Source organism: Podarcis tiliguerta, assembly GCF_965153285.1.
Source record: "Podarcis tiliguerta genome assembly, chromosome: 1".
Classification (NCBI taxonomy): domain Eukaryota; kingdom Metazoa; phylum Chordata; class Lepidosauria; order Squamata; family Lacertidae; genus Podarcis; species Podarcis tiliguerta.
In genome coordinates, this window is record NC_139534.1 from 23,005,401 (window position 1) to 23,026,889 (window position 21,489).

Below are 21,489 nucleotides of genomic sequence, written 5' to 3' on the forward strand. Positions count from 1 at the left end.
GGTGAATCCAAATGTGCAAAGGAGCAGTGGAACTCCCACAGTCCAACAACATTCTCTCCCATGTATGGTTTGGCTTGCTTGGCCTGGCAGACTGCCCTGCAGCGCATCCTGCATTTTAACCATTAGCTCTACAAAGGCCCTGGTTCTTTTCAGACATTTGTAGTAATCAGGGAGCCTTCTTGACCTGCACATGCATGCAGCTGCTGGGTGACCTTGGGCCAGTCACACTTCTCTGAAGTTTCTCAGTGTGCTGGTCCCGGGGGTAAGGTACCTTGGGTGTAGCAAAGTCCACACGTAGAGGGGCAAGGTCCGAGGCAGAGTGCCGGGCGGTGAACAGGAACGCTGGAACAGGAGGCTGTGCAGGGAACAGGAACGCCGGATGGTCGGGAACAGGAGGCCGAGCGGGGAGCAGGAGTACCGGATAGTCAGGAACAGGAGACCGAGCAGGGATCAAGAACGCAGGAAGGTCCGAAGCCAACAACGACGTTGCTCCCGCAACCTGGGGCCGGGCTGACTGGGCTTTTATCCTCTTCTAAGGCCAGGGGCGGTCCCGGCCCCCAGGAGCCCCGCCTCCTCTGGCCTTAAGGCGAGCACTCCTCCTGGGGGCAACCAGTTCCCTTCGCCTCTCTGCTCTAAACCTCTGCAGATCAGGAGAGGCCGAAGGGTTACTGGGCCCTGGAGGAGGCTCACCTGTGGCCACTGAGTCATCAAGCCTCTCTGGGGCCAGAAGGGCTTCACCTGGGGCCAGCTCCTGATGCACTGCCACAGGTGCAGGCTCTTCAGCATCTAGGCCTGGCCCCAGTTCAGCCGGCCCTGGAGGCGGGGACTCCTGTGCAGGCCGGGATTCCTCTGTTTCATCCTCCGAATCGGAATCCCAGGCCATCACACCATCCCCCCTCCCAGGCCCCCCCCTCAACCGAGGGTCCGGACCCGGCTTGCCGGGGTACGTCGCATGGAACTCTCGGAGGCAGGCAGGTGCGTGGACGTTGGCCGCTGGTTCCCAGGAACGGTCCTCCGGTCCGTACCCCTTCCAGTCAATGAGATACTGCAGCTTCCCCCTGCGGTATCGGGAGTCCAGGATGCGTTCCACCTCGTACTCAGGCTTTCCCCGAACCAACACTGGCTGCGGTCGGGGACGGTTCGGGTGGAACTCGTCGGGTGGGGCCACCGGACTCAAAAGGGACCTGTGGAAGACCGGGTGCACCTTCAGGGTTGCGGGTAACCGGAGACGAAATGCCACAGGAGAGACTTGGTCTACGATAGGGAACGGGCCGGTGAAGCGGGCGTCCAACTTCCGCGAAGGTCGAGAGGGGTGGAGGTGGCGAGTGGAGAGCCAAACCAGGTCACCGACGCGAAGTTCCGGCCCCACCTGGCGGTGGCGGTCGGCCTGGGCCTTGTACGCTTCCTTGGCCTGGTGCAGTTGCTCCACCAAAAGCTGTTGCTGGGACTGGAGCTCTTGAAGCCACTCCGTCACCGCCGGGACTGCGGATGTCGGCAGCACCTCTGGAAACAGCCGTGGATGATAACCATAACTGGCCTGGAACGGGGTCTGCTGGGTGGACGCATTCACCGCGTTATTGTAGGCGAACTCCGCCAATGCCAGGTGGTCGACCCAGTCATCCTGCTGGTAGCTGCAGTAACACCGGAGGTACTGCTCCAGCACCGCGTTCGCCCGTTCCGTCTGGCCATCGGTCTGTGGGTGGTAGGCTGACGAGAGGCAGACCTCCGTCCCGAGGGTCTGGTGTAGTGCTTGCCAGAACCGGGATGTGAACTGAACGCCCCGGTCGGACACCACGCGCTCAGGTAGGCCATGCAGGCGGAAGACATGCTGAAGGTACAGCTGAGCAGTTTCCTTGGCTGTGGGTACAGATGGACAGGGAGCGCAGTGCACCATCTTGGTGAAATGGTCGGAGAAAACCAGAAGGCAGGTACAGCCACGAGACGAGGGTAAGTCCACTACAAAGTCCAACGAAACCGTGTGCCAAGGGTGCGGTGGAACTGGCAATGGCTGAAGTAGGCCGGGGGGTCGCCCGGTAGGTCCCTTGGCGCGCCGGCAGACATCACAACCAGCGACGTAGCGAGCCACGTCAGCCTTCAGGCGGGGCCACCAAAACTCTCGACTGACCAGATGGGTGGTCCGATACCGTCCAAAGTGCCCCGCTGCTGGGGCATCATGGGCCATCCGGAGAACCTCCAGCCGTAGTGGCCCTGGCGGGATGTACAAACGACCGTGGTGCATCAGAAGGCCCTGATGCAGGACCAGCCCCGGATACTGTGGGCTGGACCCTTCAGCCAGCTCCCGGAGTCGTTCCTGGGCCCAAGCGTCGACCCGCTGCTGTTCCCGCACCCGAACCTGCAGTGGCTGCGCCTCCTGGGTGGCCAGGAATGCAGCCGGAGGTAGGATCGTGGTGGGTTCTGCTTTCTGTACCGTGTCTGCGTTGTCGTCAGGTTTCCGGGACAGGGCATCCGCCTTCTGATTCTGAGAGCTAGGGATGTAGCGGATCCGGAACTGGAACCGGGAAAAGAACAACGCCCACCAGATCTGTCTTTGGTTCAGCTTGCGGGTGGTCTGGAGGTACTCCAGGTTCCGGTGGTCGGTTCTCACCTCCACCGGATGTCGTGCCCCCTCAAGATGGTGGCGCCAGACCTCAAAGGCTACCTTGATGGCCAGTAGTTCCCGCTCCCACACAGTATAGTTACGCTCCGCTGGTAGGAGCTGGCGGGAATAGAAGGCACAGGGTAAGAGTGGCGCTTCAGGACCAATCTGTTGGGACAAGACGGCACCGAGAGCCGTACTGGAAGCGTCGGTCTCCACCACAAAGGGTCGAGAGGGGTCAGGATGTTGTAAGATTGGTGCCCTCTGGAAACAGGCCTTCAACCCCTGAAACGCCTCCTCTGCCTCCTTGTCCCAGGAAAACGGCGTCTTTGGGCGCAGTAGCCGGGTCAACGGGGTGGTGCGATGAGCATAATCAGCGATGAAGGTCCGGTAGTAATTGGCGAACCCCAGGAAACGCTGTAGGTCCTTGCGGTTCCGGGGTGCCGCCCATTCTTGAACCGCTGTCACCTTCCCCGGGTCCATTTGCACCCCATCTGGAGAGAGCCGGTGACCAAGGAAGTCCACAGTCCGCTGATGGAACTCGCACTTGCTGAGCTTTGCGTACAAACGGTGCTCACGCAAGCGCTGCAGCACGGTCCGGACATGTCCCTCATGGCGAGCCGGGTCACGGGAGTAAATCAGTATGTCATCCAAATACACCACCACGTACTTGTCTAACAGGTCCTGAAACACGTGGTTGATGTAGCGTTGAAACACAGCAGGCGCGTTGCACAAACCGAAAGGCATAACCAAATATTCGAACTGCCCGTACCGGGTCCCAAACGCTGTCTTCCACTCATCCCCGGCTCGGATCCGAATCAAGTTGTAGGCCCCCCGGAGGTCCAGCTTGGTGAACACCTGTGCCCCTTGCACCCGCTCCAGCAGCTCCGAGATAAGGGGCAAGGGGTACCGGTCTGGGACGGTAATTTTATTCAGGGCTCGGTAATCATGGCAAGGGCGGAGTTCCCCACATTTCTTCTTAACAAAAAGCACCGGCGCCGCGGTGGGCGAGGTGGAAGGCCTAATGAACCCACGCTCCAGGTTCTTGCGCAAGAAGTCCTGCAAAGCCTCGCGCTCTGGCTCTGTTAGGGAATATAAGCGACTCACTGGTAAAGGCGCTCCGGGTTGGAGGTCTATGCCGCAGTCAAAAGGCCGATGCGGCGGCAGCTGGTCTGCCCCCCGTTCCTCGAACACGTCCTGGTAGTCCTGGTACACGGCTGGGAGCGTGGGTGCTGCCTCCTCTGAGGGCGCGGCCGCCAGCGTTCCGGATTGAGCATGGGAACATGGGTCTGGGAAGTGCACGGTCCGTTTGACCCAGTCAATCTGAACGTTGTGGGCCTCCAGCCAGTCCATCCCGAGCACCAGGGGGAAGCGGGGCATAGAGGCAATGTCCAAAGTTCGCAACTCCCGGTGCTGCTGGAGACACAGGACCAGAGGCTGGGTCTCCTGAGTAACGGCACCCGAACGCAGAAGTCGTCCGTCAATCGCTTCCACCTGGACCGGTACTGGCTTGTTCCGAAGTGGCACCTGATGAAGGGCGGCAAAAGCAGCGTCCATATAGGAGCGGGTTGCCCCTGAATCTACCAAAGCATGGGTGAGGATCCAGGGCCCACCTGGAGGGTATAAACGTACCGAAACCATAAGATGTTGCAAGTCCATTGGTGCGGGCCCATTCTGTACGGTTTGGGACCCCCGGTAGCTAGGGCCATCAGCTACTGGGGTTGGCGGTTTCCCTGCGGCTGGCGTTTCTCAGGGCAGGACCGAGCGAAGTGTCCACTTCCGCCACAGTAAAGACAGAGATTTCCATCCCGACGCCGCGCCTTCTCTGCGGGGGAAAGGCGTGGCCGCACTGCCCCGAGCTGCATAGGCTCCTCCGTTAAATCAGTTGTGACCGTGGGGCTGCCGGAAAAAACTGGTGCCGTGAACTGGAAGTGTCGGCGACCCCGGGCCTGACGACGATCCTCCAACCGGTCGCCTATTTGTAGACTCCGTTGAATGAGAGTGTCCAGCGTGGTGGGGCGTTCCATTGTGGCCAACTGGTCCAGTACCTCGTCCGAAAGCCCTTCGAGATACTGGTCCCGCAGTGCCGAGTCATTCCAGGTCAAGTCCTGTGCCAACAGCCGGAACTCCGTGGTATATGTGGCCACCGTGGACTTGCCCTGTTTCAAATGCCGAATCGCCCGGTTGGCTTGACTCTCTTTCTGGGGGTTGCCGAACGCGGCCTCCAAACGATTGCAAAACCCCGTATAGTCTGCCAGCAAGGGGGAGTCTTGCCTGAGTAGCGGCAACGCCCACTTGGCCGCCTGGTCCTTTAACAAGCTAATCAAAAAGTGCACCTTGGTACGGTCGTCAGGAAAGTTCCGGGCTCGCCCCTGAATATACAGTTTGGCCTGGGCCAGGAACATGGGAAAGCTGGCCGGGGCTCCATCAAATTTCTCAGGCAAAGCCACTGGGTACTTGCCCGGAGCCGGGGCGTCGGCCCCAGAAGCCGGTAGGGCTTCCAAGCGTTGCTGAAGTGCCTCAACCGCGTCACTGAGCTGCTGCACGGTGTGAGACAAGGCCTGGTTCTCCTGGGCCAAAGCCACCAGTGCAGCTGCCTGTTCAGCCATGGCCTCTGGCTCTTCCCGAACGCACCCCGACGAAGGGGGAGTGCGGGAGGTGGCGGGAGCAAACTGTGCTGGTCCCGGGGGTAAGGTACCTTGGGTGTAGCAAAGTCCACACGTAGAGGGGCAAGGTCCGAGGCAGAGTGCCGGGCGGTGAACAGGAACGCTGGAACAGGAGGCTGTGCAGGGAACAGGAACGCCGGATGGTCGGGAACAGGAGGCCGAGCGGGGAGCAGGAGTACCGGATAGTCAGGAACAGGAGACCGAGCAGGGATCAAGAACGCAGGAAGGTCCGAAGCCAACAACGACGTTGCTCCCGCAACCTGGGGCCGGGCTGACTGGGCTTTTATCCTCTTCTAAGGCCAGGGGCGGTCCCGGCCCCCAGGAGCCCCGCCTCCTCTGGCCTTAAGGCGAGCACTCCTCCTGGGGGCAACCAGTTCCCTTCGCCTCTCTGCTCTAAACCTCTGCAGATCAGGAGAGGCCGAAGGGTTACTGGGCCCTGGAGGAGGCTCACCTGTGGCCACTGAGTCATCAAGCCTCTCTGGGGCCAGAAGGGCTTCACCTGGGGCCAGCTCCTGATGCACTGCCACAGGTGCAGGCTCTTCAGCATCTAGGCCTGGCCCCAGTTCAGCCGGCCCTGGAGGCGGGGACTCCTGTGCAGGCCGGGATTCCTCTGTTTCATCCTCCGAATCGGAATCCCAGGCCATCACACTCAGCCTCACTCACTTCACAGAGTGTTTGTTGTGCAGGAGATTGTTAGTCGCTTTGAGACTCCTTAAAGGTAAAGGTAAAGGTACCCGTGCCCGTATGGGCCAGTCTTGACAGACTCTAGGGTTGCACGCCCATCTCGCTTAAGAGGCCGGGGGCCAGCGCTCTCCGGAGACACTTCCGGGTCACGTGGCCAGTGTGACAAGCTGCATCTGGCGAGCCAGCGCAGCACATGGAACACCGTTTTATGTTCCCGCTAGTAAGCGGTCCCTATTTATCTACTTGCACCCGAGGGTGCTTTAAAACTGCTAGGTTGGCAGGCGCTGGGACCAAGCGACGGGAGCGCACCCCGTCGCAGGGATTCGAACCACCAACCTTTCGATTGGCAAGTCCTAGGCACTGAGGCTTTTACCCACAGCGCCACCCGCGTCCCTTAAGGAGTTAAGGCCCCTAAGGAGTTGAGACTCCTTAGGGTAGTGATAAAATGGGATATCAAATTCTTCTTCTTCTTCTTGACGCTGGGTGCTTCTCGACTGCCACTGTTTTCAGGGTGGCATTCAGTGCATATTGGCAAATTCAGGTTGTGTAAATTAAAGTGGATCTAGCACCCTTGCACAAGAAACATGTCCCCACCGCCACAAAATTGGACTATTTTGCTGTAAAGTGATGGGGAAATGCTGTAAAGTGATGGGAAAAATGATGGGGAAATAAGCTGGAAACTTGGGATAGCAGATGCTTGACGCAGCATCTTTTAACTGCCCCACAAACTATGGGTAAACAAATCAGGATGAATACTGACAAACAGGTTGTCAGAAGCAGGCTAGGTATATACAAAACACCAGCTTCTTAGAGAGTGTGGGAGCAGCTTAATCATTTTGGGGTGTGCTTCATGCCCCTGCTTGGTGGGGGAAACGTAAAAATGTCTCCTTTCAAGATTCTTCCAGTGTGCCTTAGATTATACAACGTGGCATGGTGCCAAACACCTGACATTGGGACTTTGATACTACCCAGATCAAGGCCACTATAGGACCCTTATAAGACCCACTGATTCCTTTCAGAGGAATGCCTTGCAGCTCTTAATGCAGAGCCAGAGTTGGACACTGGACTCTGTTTGGCTGGCTTTGCCCTTCTCCCAGCAATCCATGTTTTCGTACAGCGAGAACCTCTTGCCCTCTGAGCGAAGTCCTGATGAGTAATCGCTAGTGTTCACAATCTTCTGCGAGGCATCTTAGGAGTTAAGAGAGCCATTGGAAATAAGTCCCACAGTTAAGTCACCCATGAATTTGGCAAGATCAACCACTCACTGATCTGATGGGGAGATCGCAGGAGTGGGGAGAAAGACATTCTTCTTGGTAGACATCAGGAGGTGGCAGTAAAGGACCCCTGGATGGTTAAGTCCAGTCTGAGACAACTATGGGGTTGAGGCGCTCATCTCACTTTCAGGCCAAGGGTGCAGGCATTTGTCCACAGACAGCTTTCTGGGTTCGGAAGATGAACGGAGGTTGCGGGAGACTTCAGGAAGAGGAAGGGGTGGACTTCCCTTCTAATGCTGGAAACTCTCCTCTCTTTATCAGTATAGGCAGCCTAGCTAGGAAAACAAGAGGAAGACAAGCATGGCTTTCCTTTTGAGAAATGGTAACCCAGTGACATCTGGAGCAAAGTCAGATGGTTTCTGTGCTGGGAGAGGCCACCAGGAGACAGGTGCCTTTCATCTCCTCTGTCCAGATGCTGCACCCCACCCTCAAGCGTCACCAGGGGAGAACCCTTTAGAAAGCCCTGAAGGGGAGATGCAGGAAGAAAGCCAAGGATCTCAATCCTCCCCCTTTCTATTCTGCATGCTGAAAAGCGTACACATCTGTGAGAGCTGAACATGGAGGCAGAGGGTCTTCTCCACGAGGAACTGATTCAGCAGGAGCTGTCTCCACTGCTGGGCTGTTTTCCTCTGATAGTCAGAAGGAAACAACCAGCGGGAGAAGCAGCCCAGCAGTTAGGAACATAGCTGTCAACTTACAGATTTGAAAATAAGCGACCAGCAGCCTCGAAAATAAGGGACCAGCAGCCAAAATAAGGGATTTTACTGTTGTGAAGAGTTGCATACATTGGTAGGATTGACGGATGCTGTCAATCTGGCATGAGGTGGTTGCGGTGCCGCCGCAGCCGCTGAAGCGCCGCCCTTCTGCATTCCTCCCCATCCCCTCCTCTTCCTCCTCCCTCAGGCCACCTCCTCGGCTGCCACCACCGCTGCCGCTGCCGCCTCTGGGCTCACGGGCGGCGTGGGCGAGAGTCTCTCTCCCTCCCCCCCACTCTCTCGGGCAGGGAAGGGCCGATGGAACTCCTCACGCCAGGACAACGGCACCAGCGCATGCTCTCTCTCGCACCGGAGAACCCCGAGCCGCTGCTTCCCTCCCGAGCCGGGTGAGCATGAAACCCAGGAAATTTAAGGGACATCATCAATAAGGGATAGCAGCGGGACACGGCGCCGGGATAAGGGAGTTTCCCGCCAAATAAGGGACGGTTGACAGCTATGGTTAGGAAAGTGGGGCCTGGGGACATGCCTTCATGCTGGGTGTGGAGAATCTACAGGCTCCCACTAGCCGACTTTTGCTTTCAAGGCTCCTCACCAGCGTCTCAGAGTGAGGGGACTCTGAGCCGTTGTCCCCACCTTGTATTGGACAGGGTTCTCTTCTCCTAAATTGTTTGTTTCCCCTTGGGTTATATAGCCCCTGCCTTCGCTCATGTCAGCATCAGGCCCTGCTGTGACTAAAGAGGGAGGCCCAGGCTAGCAGCCATTGGATTGCGGTCACTGTGTGCTACTCCAGACAGCATCCCCCCATCCCATGGTAAGGGGAAGCAAGGTGCAGCTTGCCAACTCTTGCGCAGCCACAATGGGAAGATTCGCATGTACCAGCTGCAACACATTTCAGATCATCAGGTCAGTTAGCATATTATATATATATCCATAGATGATTGAACTATAGTGACGTTTCTGTTAGATGAAGCTTATGGTATCTATCTCTTTTCCCTCTCCCGCTGCCACCACCTTTAATCTGAATACTTCTAAGGACATCTTTGATTTTAGAAGCCTAACCACCAACTTTTCCATTAAATGAACCCAACTAAATTCCAGACTGCGATCATTAATCCTTCCTGATTAAAGCTAAGCAAGGAGTCAAATTGTTCCCAGATGTGAACTAATTTCTACTTTTTTTTTTTTTTTAGTTGGGAAAAGGATCCAGGAGGTCTACCACCCCAATACACTGATTCTTAATGGTATTTTATTAGAGGAGAGATAAGGACCAGAGAATAACTTCCAACCACACCAGATGTGCCTCATTGATATATAAATACGACAGTCGATCATTGTTAGGGTTGCCATATTTTGAAGAGCAAAAAAGAGCACACACACACGGGCGTAGCCAAGGGGTGGGGGCAGGGGCAGGGGCAATTGCCCCCCTAAACCAATAAGAGTAAATACAAATCAATACAAATCTGAAGTTCTGCCCCTCCCCCAACAAAAGCCTGTCCCCCTAAGAAAAATCCTGGCTACACCCATGTACACACACGTATTTGAAATAGAAATTTAAAAATGGGGGGTGAACAAAAATTTAAAAAATAAAGGAAGAGAAAATGGGGGGAAATGAGGGAGGGATGGAGGGGGATGGAGGAGAGTCTTCCCGGCCAGACCTGCCCTTTGCGTGGAGGCTGCAGCCACATGAAAGTTTCTCCTCCCATTGTTTCTTGCTTTTTCCCCAGTGCCTGCGGGAATCATAGAGAGTAGTGCATGGATCTCTTAGGAGGACTGAAGCAGGGGAAATGTCACCCTCCAGCAATGACCCTGTTACTCCCAAGGGTAGGGACACGGGTAGTGCTGTTGTCTAAACCACTGGGCCTCTTGGGTTTGCCAATCGGAAGGTTGGCGGTTTGAATCCCCGCAACCGGGTGACCTCCCGTTGCTGTGTCCCAGCTTCTGCCAGCCTAGCACTTCGAAAGCATACCAGCACAAGTAGATAAATAGGTACCAATGCAGCGGGAAGGTAAACGGCATTTCCATGTGCTCTGGTTTCCGTCATGGTGTTCCGTTGTGCCAGAAGTGGTTTAGTCATGCTGGTCACATGACCCGGAAAGCTGTCTGTGGATAAACGCCGGCTCCCTTGGCCTGAGAGCGAGATGAGCACTGCACTCAATAGCCGCCTTTGATTGGACCTAACCATCCAGGGGTCCTTTACCTTTACCTTTTTTTACTCCCAAGGGTCATTGTTGGAGACTAGGCTTCTGCCCCCCACCATGGGTTTTTGGCGATACAGCCTCTTCTCCCTCAGCAATATTCATGTGCATAGGGAAAGAGGGCGGTGGCAATATAGCATAAATTCCCAGGGGTGGGGAAAGCCACCCCAGGCAAGAACCCTGTTGCTCCAAGGATTCGTGTTGGTGGGTAGGATTCTGCTCAAACTACAAATTGAGGGGTAGGGATGCAATAAATATCTCTCTTTTGAGTTGCATAGGGGAAGGTTCATTTTTTAACCCCTCTACCAAATCTCTGTGAATGGAGTGCACTGAGGTAATCATTCAGTATGATAAAATCTAGATGTGCCCATCAAAACAACACCTCTCCGTTGCCTCCCTTCTTAAGCTCTGGGTATTTCTACTCTGCTTGGTTCCATTTTTCAGCAAAAATAAATAACAAAGAAAGAAGATTACTTCCTGATCTGACTGATACTTAATATAACAGCAGCTCGATGTACCTGGAAAATGGGAGAATCTTCTCTGAATTATCCCAATTCACTTCATAACTTGGGGTACTCACAGAGCTAATGCAAACCACCACCACCATTATTTGCTGGCCAGAAGAGTAGCAATATCTCTTAGTGGTCAGGAGTACAGCCGTACCTTGGAAGCTGAACAGAATCCGTTCTAGAAGTCTGTTCAACTTCCAGTACGTTTCCGAGCACAATTCAAAGTGTTGGTGTTGACCCTTAAAGACCTAAATGGCCTCAGCCCAGTATACCTGAAGGAGCGTCTCCACCCCCATCGTTCAGCCCGGACACTGAGGTCCAGCTCTGAGGGCCTTCTGGTGGTTCCCTCACTGCGAAAAGTGGGGTTGCAGGGAACCAGGCAGAGGGCCTTCTCAGTAGTGGCGCCTGCCCTGTGGAACACCCTCCTATCAGATGTCAAAGAAATAAACAACGATATGACCTTCCATAGACATCTGAAGGCAGCCCTGGTTAGGGAAGTTTTTAATGACTGATGTTTTAATGTATTTTTAATCTTTTGTTGGAAGCCGCCCAGAGTGACTGGGGAAACCCAGCCAAATGGGCGGGGTAGAAACACTACTACTACTAATAATAATAATTCCAAAATGTTCAGAAACCAATGCATGGCTTCTGATTGGCTGCAGGAAGCTCCTGCAGCCAATCGGAAGCTGCAGAAGCCACATCGGACGTTTGGCTTCCAAAGAACATTCGCAAACTAGAACACTCATTTCCGGGTTTGCGGTGTTTGGAAGCCAAAACGTACAAGTGCCAAGACGTTTGGCTTCCAAAGTACGACTGTAGTTGAAATTTTTCTCTAGCATAGAAGAACATCTGGAAACGTAATAAATGCATGCTTAGAAGGTCATTTTCTAAAGCACTGTGCTTTCACATTGCCAGAGTAATTTTAGAGTTCATTAAAGCATTGCCATGCGTGACTCTTTGAAAACTGGAAACATCAATAGCAACAGTTGGTGAGTATTGCTTTCATAGCCTAGATTATATAAATAGTATGGACCCTCTTGGCATAGTGGCATTGTAATACCGCATTGCAAGGATGTGTGTGCTTTTGGGAAAATGCCAGAGATATCTTTATGCCCTCACTGAAGCTATCAATTCCTACAGTGCTGGCATAAACCTTTTTCCTGGGTTCAGCAGTTTCATTTTTACTGTTCCCATCGTGTGGCTTTTCTCGATCTTGATTTTAAGATTGTCCGTTATTCAAAAGCACCTATTAAGCTGATGGCTGTCTTTATTACGATCTGTAAATAATTTTGATCTCTCACACCAAAACATAATAAAATATGGATTAACCGTGATATGTTAATGTGGTGGAAAGGCGCTCTGAGTCTGAGAGAGCAATTTCTGAGCAACTAGCGCAGAACTGAGGAGCACACCAGGTAGGCTTCATCAATCAGGGAACAATGTGAATCTATCAAACTCAGAGAGGACTAGTGAGTTTGCCATGTTCACAGAACCCAAATGTCAAGTTCATACATATCACAGGAGCATGACACATAAAAATGCCCTCATACCACAATGTTCTTATTCAGAAGACATCTACCCTCAAAATGTTACAGTTCCATCAGCACTTGAGAAACCACGATGGGTAGATTTATTAGTAAGTAGTGAGCGAAAGTCAATCTACAAATACCCAGAGACATTATTCTTTATGTTGACTTGCCCCACTTTCATTCAAGTGCAGAAGGGTGAGGGAATGTCCCCTTTCCTCCCTCAGGTGTTTGGAAATCGCAGCTGATGCAGAATTCAGCCGCCAGGTCGTTGACCAGGGCAAGATGGTCTGAATATATAAACACCAATTTTGGTGCAGCTGCACTGAATACCAACTAGTTTTCAGTAGGGCTGGGCAATAAATGGGTATATCGCCCAAAACCAGTTTGAGGTCCATAGAGTTATATCGGTTTCATAATTTTTAACCTGGCAATATATCATGGATCATGGTGTGTGTGTGTATGTGCCACGCAGAAATCACAATGTGGGGGAAATCCAGCCAATGCATCTTTCAATTCCTGCGTCTTTCAATTCCCGCAGCCCTTGTTAACTGCCGACTCAGCTCTTCCCTGCCTCTCGAGGAGGCAGTGAATCACAAGACCAACAAAGATCACAATGTAGGAAAAAACGTGAAGCCAGCCAACGGCTCTATGCAGCTCCACCCTTATTTCAGACATCGTGATATATTGGTATATCAGGATGTTTAGCTGGTGATATATCACAATGTTGTGATATATTGCCCAACCCTGGTTTCCAGGCTCAATTCAAAGAGCTGATCTATAAAGCTTTATGTGGCTCTAGATATTACTGAACTACAACAGCCATCAGCCCCAGCGAGAATGGCCAATGGCTGGGGATGATGGGAATTGGAGTTCAGCAACATGTGGAGAATCAAAGGTTCCCTACACCTGCTTTATGGGATGTAGCAAGAAAATGGCTCTCTTCGACAGAGTCCTCCTGCTGCTGCTCTTCAGGTGCATTTTATGGTTTCATATTTTTATTTTTGCTTTGTAGGAGGGCACAGCCTCCAACTAAAGCTTTCTCAGAGGTTTTGGGACTTATTCAGAAGGGGAAATACAAAAAACAAGATCCTTGCAGAATTCCATTGCAAAAGAAGCTCAGAAATTGGCCCTGGAAGATCAGCCAGTGGAAGGAGGGGGCAGAGTTGGAAAAAGCATCTTAAACACAACTACACTGAATGGGGAAATACCTGACCAGGCAGGTCACACAAGAGAGACTGAAACACTGTTTGCTGGTGAGAAAGGGTGTTCTTGTTTCACACAGATACATTAGTAAAAGCTTTCCATCTCTGGATTGCTCTATAAAGTGGGAACGTTCCTCCTGTTTGAAGAACTCAATGTACAATCAGATCAAAAGGAAAAGCCATGTTCAAGAGATACTGAAATCTTTCAACTGAATGGCCCAGGGCTCTGGATTCTAATATGACAGGCATTTATAAGTGTAATTGATGGGAAAGTTAACAAAGCTGGGGAACAAAACGCCTCACATGCTTTGCCAATGCAAAGTTCCCTAAATTGAGGAAGGTTTTTATAGTAATGAATGTCCCATAAAAAAGATAACCTGCAACCACATCATAAAACCGTTTTTTAAAAAAAGTTCCTATAAATGAACAAGCTAATTATATTGTTGGGAAACTGACATTATCTACAGCTAAATTCACTTGTTTGGTTTTCTGGTGAGCAAAAAAAGAAAGTGTTTACAAAGTTCTCTTAGCTACAGGTTTTGTCCGTTTATCTCCCTTCACAGCCACCCACTTTGCATAATATGTCAAGGACCCCCGCAGCCACAGGCTTACAGTACCTGGCAGCAGCAGAACTGCCGCCATTTTGATTTCATAGAATGATCCGGAGCAATGCTTCATTGGAGGGCATTGTAAGAAATTAAAATGGCAGCTCCTCGACCTAGCCATTGGCACTCATTAGTCTGGAGTGCCAATTAAGGTGTGTGTGCAGGGCAGGTGCTACTCAAATATGCTATTTGTTGATGCTTGCTATGTGGATCGGTAGTCAATGTAACTAAGGAGTGTCCTGCTGGATCAGACCAAAGACCCAACTAGCCCAGCATTCTGTTCTCCCATTGGCCAGCCAGCTGTCTACAGGAAGCCCACAAGCAGAACCTGAGGGCAACAGCACCTACCTCAGTTGTGATTCCTCAGGAAATTGTTTTCAGAGGCATACTGGCTCACACCGTTGAGATAGAACATAATCATCATGACCAGCAGCCACTGAATTTTTGTAAATTCTTCTTAAAAGCCATCCAGACTGATGGCCATCGCTACATCTTGTGGGAGCGAGTTCTGTAATTTAGCAACATACTGTGCGAAGGAGGACTTTCTTTCGTCTCCCCTGAATCTTCTAATATTCGGCTTCATGGGTTGGCTCCAGGCTCTAGTATAATGAGAAAAAACTTATCTCTGGGCTTTCCTTCGTTCTTTCCTTATATATATATATATTTATTGGTTTTTAGCTTACAAAATTATAAAACATACCCCACAGTTTATCACAGATACATTCTTATTTGGACTTCCATCAGCACGTTTGATAATCCTCCGTTCTTAATCACTTCTTATGCCTTTCTTAACTTAATATTGCCATTAAATCTTTTAATATATCATCTTTCTTTTTCCATTTTTACAATATTTCTAATATTACTCCTCACAGAACTTCTTGCACACCTACAAACATTGTCTGATCATCACAAATACTTTTCAAATAGTCTGTAAATTTACTCCAGTCTTCGGTAAACTTCTGGTTTCGCTGGTTTTGGATCCTTCCTGTTAGCTTGTCCAATTCCGCATAGTCCATTAATTTCATCCTCCATTCTTCCATCGTTGGTAATTTTTCTTGCTTCCATTTTTGGGTCAATAATATTCTTGCAGCTGTTATCGCATATAAAAACAACTTACATTCCTTTCTATTTATATCATTTCCAACAATACACAAGAGAAATGATTCTGGTTTCTTTATGAATGTATATGTCAACATTTTTTTCAGCTCATTATATATCATCTCCCAGAAGCATTTCACCTTTTTACATTCCCACCACATATGATAAAATGTTCCCTCTTTTTCTTTACATTTCCAACATTTATTACTAACTTTATACATTTTTGCTAGCTTAACTGGTGTAATATACCATCTTTCCTTCGCTCTTTCCAGACAGCACCCGCTATTTAAAGCTCTGCGTCCGAGCACCCTTTTTCGCTTCAGATCTTTCTTCGCGAAATCCCGTTCTTTAAAGCTCCATTGGAGCAAACGTCAATCTGCAGAAAACCCAAATTGAAGTTTGTTCCGATTAAACTTTAAAGAGCGGGGTTGGTTTTGTTTGGTTTTGGTTTTTTTGCAAGAAAGCTTGGGACATGGAGTATTAAAATGTGAACCTCTGCCTGGAAAGAGCAGGGCAAAAGGGAAGTGTGGATAAGCCCTCTATCCATTTTCTCCATACCATTCACAATCTTTTTTATCATTATTTGAATCTGGGTTTTTAAAAAACCCATATATTATAGTATATATGCACCACCATATTTATTATATATTAGTATGCAGAATACACAAGAGTTAGTATCTTGCATTACTTTTGTTATATGTAATGGAGTATACTGGTGACTTCTTGTAGTTTAAAAAATACCAAATGAGATTCCTTGCTTCCATCATATATATAGCATCATTTAAATAGCATGTTCCCCATGCACATGGAGCTCCCTTGCTGTCTGTGGCAGAAGCGCATGAGTTCATGGAGGTCGTTCATAACCAGCAATTGCATCGTGTGAAAATCTCCTTAGTTAAAACTGTGTTATGGAAACCTCAGGATAACATATGAATAAATATTATTTTTAATTGGACTGGATTTTTATAAGTACATGGGATTTGCAGAATCACCACTCAAATCTCATCAGAGGAAATTACACTGCATCTAGTAACCGTTATTGCAAAACATTTACTAACAGCATGAGTTTTCTGCTAGAATAACTCGCGAGATTAATGTGCAGGCACCTGAACGATGTTGCAAACTGCAGTTGCCTAAACAGCAAACACTTGGATATGGCTAGGAGCATGCATAATAATGCACAAGCTCAGTAGCATAGCCTCTGTCCTTTTGTTAACAATGGCAGGAAATACAAAGAATCCCCTTCTGTGTGTGTACATACCAGATTACCATCTGGACTGCCCCATATTTCCTCTCTCCTCTGTAAGTGATAATAGATTAAAACAAATGCTACACATCATCACCATGGCTGATCTCCCAGCTCAATGGAAATCCATACCCCAAATATTTGATGAAAATATTACAACCATCCTTCTAGCAGATTAGTTAGTGCACTAGGAAAAGACAAGGCCTCACGGTTCTTATGCCACTTTGCATTTAGGGCTTTTTAATTTATGGCCTGTGAAAAGTTTTATTGTGCTGACTGACAAGGCCTGAGAGATTGAGGTTTCCTACTTCACATACTAGAGGATTTAGCAAGTATTAGTTGGCTCACGAAAAGGGATTACGCAACCTTTTAGTTATTCCACCAGCCAACCCCCACTGCATGGTCTGATGATGACTTTATACATAGGCCCACAGATAATGCCTTGAAATTTATTACTGCACATTCAAATGATTTTTTTTTGGTATGAATATTATCAAACATAAACTTTTATACACTCCAACACTTTGAAGCCAAAATCCAGGATGCCATCTTCCCATTTTTTTAAACCTGAGAGCACAGTGGCCATTGTGTGCGATCACAGCGATCAAAATGGCCGCCGTTCTTTCTCGATGAAAAACGAGACATCCCAGTTTTTCCAGGACACTTGCTTTGTATGCACACTGCAAAGTTTTTCCTTATTAGTGAGTGACAAGGCATCCATTTTATGTCGTGGTAGGGCAATCCTGTGGCCTTGTTAAAACAGCCTCCACTATGCCAGAGTTGCTGCTGTTGTATCTATAAACTGTCCTTCATCTATCCAAAAATCAGGACAATGTACAAAAAGGCATGAGATTCACTTAATTGTGTCATTACAATACAATGGAGCAGGGTAAGGTGGGTATATTTTTACATCAGCGTATCAAACCGGGGATCTCAACAGCATAAGCACAAAAATAACACTACAGGGCGAAAGGCATTGATGCAACAACAACAGCCATTACCACATAGTCTCTAGGAACATAGCTGGCACCCACAAATCACAATGTTATTCTTAATGTCCCCACACTGGTCATTCATTGCTGGCACCAATCAACAAGCAACAATGGCACAAATACCAGAATGGTATCCCTTGACCCATTCCATATCCTTGCCACACACAAAAAAATAAGCATGCTGCCAGAAAGAGCCCACAGCACCTTCTCTAGAGTACTGCTTAGGAAGGCAACAAACACATAGCTCCATCTCTAAGTTATTGCAGTCTCCACAGTTGCATATGATTAAAAATCTCTGTGCTACTGGCATTTCCAAGAGTTCTTTTCAAGTCCTCAGAGGGAAGGGTTGCAAACCCTCAGTGCTTCCCCTGTCCCGGAACATTCAGAAGCTCAGGAAACAGAAGAGGGAAATCAAAACCTTTGTTGTGGGTGCAGAAGGCAAGAGGCTGGGAAGGAGAAGGTTGTTGGGGGATGTTTGCCAGGGGCTCTCCGTTGAATTTATTGGTGAGCCAGCGTGGTGTAGTGCCTAGAGGGTGAGACCAGGACTGAGGAGAGCCAGGTTGAGATCCTCATTCAGTGTCACCATCTTTCAGCCTGACCTACCTCACAGAGTTGTGATAATAAAAATGAGGGTGGGTGGAGAGAACCAGATACCCCAACTTGAGCTGATTGGGTGAAAGAGCTGGATGGAAATAATGTGCATGTGTTTTGTTGAAACAGCTATTTTCTTAGAACCCTACACTGGAAGGGAAGTGGGACTAACTCCTGGGAGAAGGATGTGACTAAACTTGCTCCCATTCCTTCAAACATCCTGAATCACATCCCCCAAGACTGCCCATTTCTTGCCCCTGTTTCGCAGTCATAGTTATGATGGTGGCACAACCGTACTGACCGTGAACTGTGACTCTTTTTCTGCAAAAAGCCACAAAGAGCAATGCATGGTTGCTTCCTCCTTCTCGGGAGTCTCTTTGCCGCGAAAGAAAGGGGGTGGGAGGGGACAACAGCTCTGTACACTTCCCAAAATAACAAGCACAAAAAAATTACTTTTGTCTGTTGTGGGAATAGAAGTTACGGTAACCTTTAAAATGCTGCTTCCGCTCCGTATTTTTCAAGCTGAAGACCTTGACGTCCTCAGGGGAATTTTAGAAATGTCACGCAGAGATATCTGTTTGGAGTGAGATAATACCTGATGATTATGTAGGGAAATCATTCCTCGATGGGATATATCACGTACCACATATTACTAGCCACTAAAACTGTGGCTAAACAGCAGCAGCTGCACAGCTGTCCTTTAAGCACCAGAGAGTTATGAAAGGCAGAATATAAACTGGAAAAAACAAAGCCAAGTTCTGAGTATTTCTTTTTGAGTCAGCAGGTTCAAGTGCCTGGAGGGCCAAATCCCTAAGAGGGACTGTTTGCTTACAAAGGAGTTTTATTCGTTCATTCATTTGTTTGTTTATGGGAGTTACAGACAGTTTTACAGTCACATTCTAAGCTTCTGAAGCCAAAGCTTGCAATTCTACATATTCTACAACGAATTGTAAATAAAACTCATCCCTGGGGAGAAAAACCAAATCCTAAAACAGCAATAACTAATAGGCAACAGGACAGCACCCAGGGCCATCTGAAAGCATTTTGCTGTCTTAGGAGAAGGACAAGATGGTTCAATAATAATAATAATAATAATAATAATAATAATATATTTATACCCTGTCCATCTGGCTGGGTTTCCCAGCCACTCTGGGCAGCTCGCAACAGAATATTAAAAACACGATAAAACATCAAACATTAACAACTTCCCTAAACAGGGCTGTCTTCAGATGTCTTCTAAAAGTCAGATAGTTGTTTATTTCCTTAACATCTGGTGGGAGGGTGTTCTACAGGGTGGATGCCCCTACTGAGAAGGCCCTCTGCTTGGTTCCCTGTAACTTCGCTTCTCGCAGTGAGGGAACCGCCAGAAGGCCCTTGGAGCTGGACCGCAGTGTCCAGGCTGAACGATGGGGGTGGAGCTCCTTCAGAAGCTATTTAGGGCTTCTATGCGCAAGTCCCTTCCAGGTGTAAAAGCTGACCAGAATGGCAGTTGAATCTTACTTCAACACAGGCAATGGGACAGTATGGGCACAGGGTAGCCTTCCTGATGTGGAATAGGATGTTCCTATTTTAATCGGAGAAATGTTGGAGTAGCTGGTCTTTGAGTCCCTTTCCAATGCTATGTTGTTGTTGTTGTTGTTTAGTCATGTCCGACTCTTCGTGACCCCATGGACCAGAGCACGCCAGGCACTTCTGTCTTCCACTGCCTCCCGCAGTTTGGTCAAACTCATGCTGGTAGCTTCAAGAACACTGTCTAACCATCTTGTCCTCTGTCGTCCCATTCTCCTTGTGCCCTCCATCTTTCCCAACATCAGGGTCTTTTCCAGGGAGTCTTCTCTTCTCATCAGGTGGCCAAAGTATTGGAGCCTCAGCTTCAGGATCTGTCCATCCAGTGAGCATTCAGGGCTGATTTCCTTCAGAATGGATAGGTTTGATCTTCTTGCAGTCCATGGGACTCTCAAGAGTCTCCTCCAGCACCATAATTCAAAAGCATCAATTCTTCGGCGATCAGCTGAATGCTATGATAGCCAGTACTAATCTTGCATCTACTTCTTCTGTGGCAGAAGACGTCTTTAAAAATGTACTTGACCTTCTTCCTACAAGCCAAAAGTGAGCTGGCCAGGGTTTCAACTGGGTGCTATGCAGCAGTCCTTTTAATAGCAACTTGAAAACATTAGCAGGTGTTAAAAGCTTTTCTCCACGCTGTGAAAAGCTTTGCTCACTGATCTTCATCATCTGAAGTTGCTCTTAAAGGTACAAGAGCAGGCCAGGTTTTTTTTTCTTTGTTTCTGGTCAGTTCTTAGGTCTACTTTTTAAGCAAGTCTCAAGGAATTCCACCTGGAGAACAAATCAACTGAAGAGGCCATAGACCAGGAAGGGGTGATGTTTCAGGTAAGAGGACTAGCCAGGAAAGGGTTTTCCCCTACCTCTGCCCCAGATCTTAGAACCTTATCTTCTGAGCATGAACAGTGAACTGCAAAACCCAATCAGAGCAATCCACTCCATTGTATCACCTCCGCACTAAGGTTAGGGATGGGAAGGAAAATACAAAATAGACAACAGATAGAAAGCAAATAGGAAAATACTTATCTAGGCACTTATTTCTCATAGTAACACTCTACTAAGGGAAGGAGTTCTGGAAGAAGAGGATCCACGTGGCAGTTAGTCACAAGTAAGGATCGGTGAATCTGTCAATTTCAGATTTTCTTACTATCTCATTTTTTCCAATCTTAAGTTCAGTTCTCCACATTCCTGTATCAATTTGATTTTTTATTTTAAAGTCTTCATGAAAATTCATCAGAATATTAGAGCGAATTTATCCTGTATGTATGCATTTTTGTACGCATTTTCCCCTAGCGTATACATTATTTCCCCTAATACATTTATATATGCTATTTTCACTAATGCCTGCATTGTTATGCACATTTACCCCAATATATGCATTTTTGTACACAATTTTAACTGTTTTCAACTTTTTATTTTTTTATTGTACAGTGTGATATTTTTACTGCTGTAAACTACTTCAGTATATTACATACATACATACATACATACATACATACATACACATATTCATACATACACACCAATATTTTTTAAATTGATTAATTAAGTAGTTGGAGAATGGCACTGCAAAATTCAGAGAAGTGCGAATTTCAATGGACGGTTGTGCTTTGGTTCACATATTGTTGTGGAAACTGAAAATTGGGTAGCGTTGCCTTCAGATGTGAAATAAATCTACTTTCTTATCTATCCCTAGTCACACCTGTGCTGATGGAGTGGGCTCTTCTGACCCATCTTTGCTGCAGTCAGGTGGCTCATAGGCAACAGTCCTGGATGAGGAGCAGTCAAATGGTAGTTGGTCCTTTAAAGTGATTCTTCAAGGTTTCCTATAGCAGCCCAGAACATTGACAACAAGCCTGGCTGCTACATTTTCCAGCTTGCTGCCATTCTCATGGCTTCACGTCACCATTATTAAGTATATAATAAATGGAGAAGCGCAACTGAAAAGTGTAGCTCAATAAATATGAAGGCGGCATGTTTTCATCAGTGCAACTAACCATCTGAACCAGTCTTTCCCAAACTT

At 48.6% G+C, this 21,489-nt stretch overlaps 1 long non-coding RNA gene across 1 annotated transcript in view; it reads right to left on the bottom strand.

The window, feature by feature from the left end:
* The window catches only part of LOC310665270, a 43,114-nt gene extending 24,843 nt beyond the window's left edge, over positions 1-18,271 (bottom strand). Inside the window, exon 1 of the long non-coding RNA XR_014505352.1 lies at positions 18,205-18,271. This is a non-coding gene — a long non-coding RNA (uncharacterized lncRNA). The remainder of the gene's footprint in view (positions 1-18,204) is intronic.
* Positions 18,272-21,489: the final 3,218 nt, after the last annotated feature.